This window comes from Littorina saxatilis, linkage group LG9, assembly GCF_037325665.1.
Source record: "Littorina saxatilis isolate snail1 linkage group LG9, US_GU_Lsax_2.0, whole genome shotgun sequence".
In the NCBI taxonomy this organism is placed as follows: domain Eukaryota; kingdom Metazoa; phylum Mollusca; class Gastropoda; order Littorinimorpha; family Littorinidae; genus Littorina; species Littorina saxatilis.
The window spans coordinates 33471467-33479007 of record NC_090253.1 but is presented as its reverse complement, the minus strand read 5'-3'; the positions used below and the strand labels follow the sequence as shown (position 1 = coordinate 33479007).

The 7541-nt window shown below is 41.1% G+C and overlaps 1 long non-coding RNA gene across 1 annotated transcript; it reads right to left on the bottom strand.

Annotated features, from left to right (window-relative positions):
• Positions 1-370: 370 nt before the first annotated feature.
• LOC138975891 (uncharacterized) lies at positions 371-3287 on the bottom strand. The gene is made up of 4 exons (XR_011458795.1): positions 2907-3287; positions 2347-2446; positions 1378-1515; positions 371-600 (listed from the first exon to the last, which is right to left on the bottom strand). It is a non-coding gene; the product is annotated as an uncharacterized lncRNA (long non-coding RNA).
• Positions 3288-7541: the final 4254 nt, after the last annotated feature.

Here is a 7541-nt window from a genome sequence, read left to right as displayed (position 1 = left end):
GCAGCATTCTTCCTAAAATGCATTTATGCAAGCATAAAAGCTGTACTTGGTTCCGTGCTAATAATGCCTTTTCACGACTATCTCATCCTGAGCTATCCACTGTTACATTTACAGGTCACGTGTCAAGATTGCTTCAACGTCTGTTTGAGAAGCTGACAAAGGATCCAGGTGCCTTTGAAGCTTCCTTCCCAGAGGAATTTTGTGACAAACCTGACTTTTGGGCCGCTGCATATCACCCCCCCCCCCCCCCCCCCCCCATACCGATAAGAAGCTGCAGCACCATACAGTACAAGATAACCAAACTGATCCCACTTTTCCCCGCTGATGTCGACACCAACGACAATACTGAACAAAATGCACTTGCAAGGAATTACAGATTTTACTCTTTTATTTCATAAGTGATGCATTAGATTATAAATACATTTTCATGTTACCATTTTCATTCAAGCTCAGACCACTCAAAACCTCTGTAGTACATCAGACGGAAATGCATATCTGATGGCCCGTACTCCACATGAAGGTAAAGGTATCCTGATTTTCCTCCCTAGCACACCATGGCACCACCTCACAAGCTGTCAGAATCCTATGTAGCGGTACTTCCTGAAAAATAATCACAAAATCTGTGACATAAGTGTGTGTTGCATAGTCCGGCAGGGTGTTCCTACAAAAGGTGTGGAAAGTGGGGGGAAGAACACTTATTTTTCGTGAATTGATAGAATGGCTTGTTTCATGGCTGGCTGGCTGTGTGTGTGTGTGTGTGTGTGTGTGTGTGTGTGTGTGTGTGTGTGTGTGTGCGCGTGTGTGTGCGTGTGTGTGACAGTATGACAAGATCCATGTAAATCTTTCATTTTACCTAGTTATTTATGTTTAAAATGTACTTTCCAAAATGTGTTTCTTTCCAGCATTATGTTAATCTTGTTTCACACAAAGTGTATAAACTATGAATCTATTATTCACTTCTGGACTTCAGTGTGGAGAGATCCGAGGATAACAAAATAATATTTACTGGTTTGTATATAATATATTATATGCATCATACCATGTCAAACACATGTATCACAATATAGACGCGTGATCGACAAGAAGAGGAAATACTATGTGTGCACTTGTATGTCTTATCTTTTAATTTAATGGTTTTTTTTAATGGACCAACTTTCAACTTTGTGAGAAGAAAAAGTTTTTAAGACATGAAAAACAAGGATTGCTTTAAACCTGCAAATTAAAAAAAATCGTCTGTCACCTTCTTCTTCAGGTGTGTGAATGGATGGGTGTACGGGGTACATTTGTCATGTGGAACAGACCTAGAAGTATCTGCCAACACATCACGATGATGTGACAAGCACATGCTTGGTAAAGAAAGATAGGTGTGTCACTTACTCCTTAAGAGGAGCCTGTAAAAACCCATGCTCCTCCCGGTACTGGTAATATGCCGTCTCCAGCATATCCGTGTTTAGGCAGACGCTTTCAAATTATGGGAGCTGCGTGATGCATGTAATGCCAATTTTTTCGGGAGGTCTGCAAACATAACAGTATTGTTATAACTTATGGTTAATTATGAAATTAGTGTAAGAACTTCTGTCTTTCTTTATTGGGTGTTTAACGTCGTTTTCAACCATTCAAGGTTATATCGCGACGGGGAAAGGGGGGAGATGGGATAGGGGAAAGGGGGGAGATGGGATAGAGCCACTTGTTAATTGTTTCTTGTTCACAAAAGCACGAATCAAAAAATTGTTCCAGGGGCTTGCAACGTAGTACAATATATGACCTTACTGGGAGAATGCAAGTTTCCAGTACAAAGGACTTAACATTTCTTACGTACTGCTTGACTAAAATCTTTACAAACATTGACTATATTCTATACAAGAAACACTTAACAAGGGTAAAAGGAGAAACAGAATCCGCTAGTCGCCTCTTACGACATGCGGGGGGCAGAGAAATAAGGATGTGGAAAAGAAGACTTTTGGTAAGTGAAATAAAGGTGATGGATCCAGTCAGGTAGAAATAAGACAACAAGAAAGGAATCGGAAAACTGCAAGGAATAGTAGGGAGAGTTTTCTTGGAAGGAAATATAGGTGAAAGGACTGGTAAGGCAGAAATAAGACAAAAGAAGAGAAGTAAAGGGGTGGGGAAGCTTAGTGGAAACACTCCCGCCGCGTGAAGGCGACCCCATGGGAGCAGTGTAAGAACTAAACTTCTAACAGACATTATGAAGTTAAGGCTTTACAGACTATTTATAGTAATGAATAACCTCTGCATCTATGTTGCAAAATAGTCACACTTTTCCTTTGCTCTTTTCATTGAAAAAAAAAGTAATTTAACTAATGCCAAGTAAAAATTAATACATACCTGCCTGGGACAGTTCAGCTTCTTCATAATTTTAGTAGACTCTGTGCAGCAGTTGCATTCCTCCACTTTCTCCATCTCCACACAGTTGGCACATTCAGACCTGAAAGTATCACAAACAATTTTCACTCGTTTCTATCCTTCCGCCGAGTGTTGCGAATGCACACATGTTGGAAGTATTCTTAGATTTCATCAGAAAGAAATAATAACATTAGTTCTAAAAATGTAACTTGCCAACTCAAAATGTAAACACTAGGGACTGCCAGATTCGCCTTCGTCAAAAGCTCGTGCGTGTCGATCTTCGTGAGTTTGCTTCTATAAAATGTTCATTCTGGAGGCCTAGTGAATTTCTTGCATATAACCAGGTCATGTCCAAAATAGACACTAGCTCTGGAGACAGACTGAAAAACCAAGTTAGCATAGCCTAGTGCACAAACACCCACACAAACGGTACTCATGTCACAGTTCAGATCTAGATCTAGACTCCAAGCTTGACACATCCTGTCAGAATGTCCTTTTCTCGGTTGCTTGTACCCAAAATAAAACGTGACTTCGTTACTCACCAGTCTGTGTTCCCAAGGCGATTAATCATGCTGCTGTTGTCAGAAAGATGATTTTCCTCCACGTTCCTTTCATTTTCTCGTGCCCGAGGTTCAAACATAATTATATGGTACAACACGATTGTGGTTCACCACGTTTTGTGCGCCACGACTGACTGTCGTCCATTGTGCTCTCTTCCCATGTCTACGTCACAGGCACTTGGCTGGCGCGTCGGGAGTTCTCGGGTTTTCTCGGCAAAGTCCGGATGAGCAAATTTAGTACGCATGCCAGTTGGTGAACGGCTGAGCGCAGAGCGGTTAAAGTGCAGAAAAATGTCGTAACTGGAACCCCTCTACACACACTCAAACCTGTACTTGCAGGGTTTAGACACACTTTAACTGTATTGATTTTGCATTAAAACAAAGATTTGTTTACGTTCGTATTGATTAAGATAAAACAGGAGTCTGTCCGTCATCATATTGTTTCAGTGCGGACGCATTTGAGTAATGTTTTTGGTGACAGATCTTTTTGGGTGTTTGATAACATCACATACAGGAAGAGTTGTGCACTTTTGCAGCACTGCAACTAAGATTTTCTAAATAATTGGCATGTATTTGCTCATATCATGCCAGTTGCCTTTACCTGTGACTAACGGAGAGCAGATTTTTGGCTAACTGGTGTATGATTCTCAGTGAAAGTGCAAAGAAAATCATTGTCTGGGCTGTAATAGTCCCCTTTTTAGATTGCTTTCAGATGGCTCTTCATCTTTCAGTTCTCGAGAGGCGGTTATCTAAGCACACAAACTGGACATCAGTGGCAACGTTTGATGTCCGCACAGAACCAACGGCACCTGTCACTAGCACACTGCGAAAGAAGAAGGACTAGGACCCTATGTCCGATCAGTGTGGATCTAACTTCAGCTCCAAGAGAACGTACATGTACATGCACAAAATAACGTGAACGTGAAGCAGATCCAGGCTGGGCCAACAAATATGACACCTGCGGAAGGCGAGTCCTTCCGAAACAAAGGTGATTAGTTAGCAGGCCCACATCAACGGCCATGAGGGTGTCAAACCTTACATATTATGCCAATGTGCTAAATCAGTAGTACCAGCCGGTTCAAGCAAAGCCTCGTAGCTAAAGCCCATTGCCGACGAAGCCTCATACCGTCGTCGATGGATCTTTGCGTCGGATTACGATAAGTACTTGGCCTGGGTTTTTTTCACGCAACGTGTAGCGCCATGGGAAAACAAATTAATTCGGCCGTAGTGCTTGAAAATAGAATCGATCCTATTTTTGACTCATGCAGCGTGCATGTTGCGTGGCAGCCAACCAATCAGAGTAATGTAGTTGAAGGGACACAATCCGCTCTTTTGTCAAAGGAGGAAATTTTGTCAACGCTTGTAGACGGCCATTTATAAATAAACTAGATGATTACCCGCTTCGCCGGGTACCAGCTTCGCCGGGAAGAAGTAGAGCCGAATACCAGGCTTTGCCGGGTGTACGCCGCCTTTGTCGGCGCACGAAGGAAAGGAGATAAACGCGCAAAACACTGGAGACCTTCTAAAAATAGTAACGTGCAGTGACCTTCTAAAAATAGTAACGTAGTAACGGGAATATGGATTGACGCCACACGGAGGAAGGGAGATAATCGCGGCTGAAAACACTGGAGAAGATAAGGAAGAGTTACTGGTAGTGGATCCCGACAACAACAAAAAAACAACAAAAAAATCGGTTCAGCGCGCACAGCGCTGCGCGCTGAGAGCACGTGTTGAAATATCTCATCGATGAGGTTGTGTCCGGGGTGTAGCTGAATACGGTGTTCAAATTTGAAAAAGATCCACCGAGAACTTTGGCCGTGCATCGCGAACAGACAGACAGACAGACAGACAGACACTAGTCGTATATATATATAGATAGTCGTATATATATATATAGATGCTTCCCAGGATCTTTGCGTGTGTTCATGCCATGCATAGTCAGGTCATCGTTACGTTTTTCACAGTCATTTTAGTACAAATAGCAAATACCACAAGCACATGATAAATACACTGTGCTCAACTATCAGTCGACACGCGGTGATACATATGCCCTTTGACCTTTTCTTGGGTGTGACCGAATTTATGTTGTAGGCTAGTCCAGCTCCGTAATGTATTGACCAATCGCCGAAAGGCTCTGACGTCATTCCTCAAAAGGATTTCCCTACCCAGAATTCAATATTTTTGATGACATACAAAGGATTTAGTTCGGGACGACGACGCCCTATGGTCGGTTTATTATATAAAGGGAAGCAAGCGGTTAACAAGTCGCGTAAGGCGAAAATACAACATTTAGTCAAGCTGTCGAACTCACAGAATGAAACTGAACGCAATGCAATTTTTCAGCAAGACCGTATACTCGTAGCATCGTCAGTCCACCGCTCATGGCAAAGGCAGTGAAATTGACAAGAAGAGCGGGGTAGTAGTTGCGCTGAGAAGGATAGCACGCTTTTCTGTTCCTCTCTTCGTTTTAACTTTCTGGGCGTGTTTTTAATCCAAACACATCATATCTATATGTTTTTGGAATCAGGAACCGACAAGAAATAAGATGAAAGTGTTTTTAAATTGATTTCGAAAATTTAATTTTGATCATAATTTTTATATTTTTAATTTTCAGAGCTTGTTTTTCATCCAAATATAACATATTTATATGTTTTTGGAATCAGAAAATGACGAAGAATAAGATGAACGTAAATTTAGATCGTTTTATAAAAAAAATATTATTTTTACAATTTTCAGATTTTTAATGACCAAAGTCATTCATTAATTTTTAAGCCACTAGGCTGAAATGCAATACCGAAGTCCGGCCTTCGTCGAAGATTGCTTGTCCAAAATTTCAATCAATTTGATTGAAAAATGAGGGTGTGACAGTGCCGCCTCAACTTTTACAAAAAGCCGGATATGACGTCATCAAAGACATTTATCGAAAAAAAGAAAAAAAACATCCGGGAATATCATTCCCAGGAACTCTCATGTCAAATTTCATAAAGATCGGTCCAGTAGTTTGGTCTGAATCGCTCTACACACACCCACGCACACACACACACACACACACACACACACACACATACACCACGACCCTCGTCTCGATTCCCCCTCTATGTTAAAACATTTAGTCAAAACTTGACTAAATGTAAAAACGGGCGTCGACAGAGCCAATGAAGGGGGGATAACTAACTTGTAGTCATCATTCGCTTGTGAGAACAGCGAATTTCCCTTGAACTTTTTAAGGTCCAAATCGTCAGAAGCTTTGATAGACATTCAACAAAAATTAAATACAGAAACAAATCACAAATGGTCCATATTAGGAGGCCGGGCGCCTAATATGGACCAGTGAAGCGGCCTTCACGAATCACTGTTAAAAAACAACTATACTTCAAAATAACATGATACAACTTAGTGTACAAGTCAGACTAATTAAAATATGCTTTAGATTTATCTGTTTCGGGTTGATGAGAGCATTATTTGAAGCACACCAGGAAACTAAATAAGCTTATCAAAAACCGAGTGAAAATTTTAAGTGAAATTATCAACTTCCACGAAAAGAAGACTTTTTGTTATATTTTATTCAAATCTCGAGGGCTAATTATAGCTTATTTCCAGCAAGCTTCTTAATGAATAAATGAAAATAGTCTTTAGCTTTTATTTTCTTCGATTTGTTGAAGGTGGTCCATATTAGGGGACTCGCACATACTTCGAGATTTTGCTATTATTTTTTGTTTGCAGTAGAAACTCGGGGTCAACACTGCTAAAATGTAACAAATACGGTCTTAGCTGTCATATATAGCAATTTTTGTGTGATGAAAGCTTTGGCTGTGGACAGAAACGAGTACGTTTTAGGCGGCAAATTTAGAGTGAACGCTGCCAAAAGTGAACAAGTAGCGTAAGGCGAAATTACTACATTTAGTCAAGCTGTGGAACTCACAGAATGAAATTGAACGTAGTCCGCCACTAGTGCAAAAGGCAGTGAAAGTGATGAGCCTGTTTGGCGCGGTAGCGGTTGCGCTGTGCTTCATAGCACGCTTCAAAGTTACTGTACCTCTCTTCGTTTTAACTTTCTGAGCGTGTTTTTAATCTAAACATATCATATCTATATGTTTTTGGAATCAGGAACCGACAAGGAGTAAGATGAAACTTGACTAAATGTAAAAAGAGAAAAAGCCTAACGGTTTTGAGATTTGTGTTTTGACATGTGCAAGTTATCCAGAGAGGGTGAATACAGCGAATAAAATATTTTTGAGCGCTCTAGCGCCGTTAGTTTGTCAGAACAGGAGGTGGTCCATATTAGGAGCCAGTCCATATTAGGAGCCCTTCCCCTATTATGCTGTTCCAGTGAAGTATGTGTAAATTCTGACTTTCCAGTTATTACAGAAAATCAAGCAAGCTGCAGAGAATTGGAATGTGTGTGTGTGTGTGTGTGTGTGTGTGTGTGTGTGTGTGTGTCAGTGTGTGTGTGTGCGTGTGTCAGTGTCAATGTCAGTGTGTGTGTGTGCATATGTGTCTATGAGAGAGAGACTGGACGAAAAGAAAAAAAGAGAGAGAGAGAGAGAGAGAGAGAGAGAGAGAGAGAGAGAGACGCAGACGCAGACGCAGATAATTTATTCAATAGGCCATAGCCCC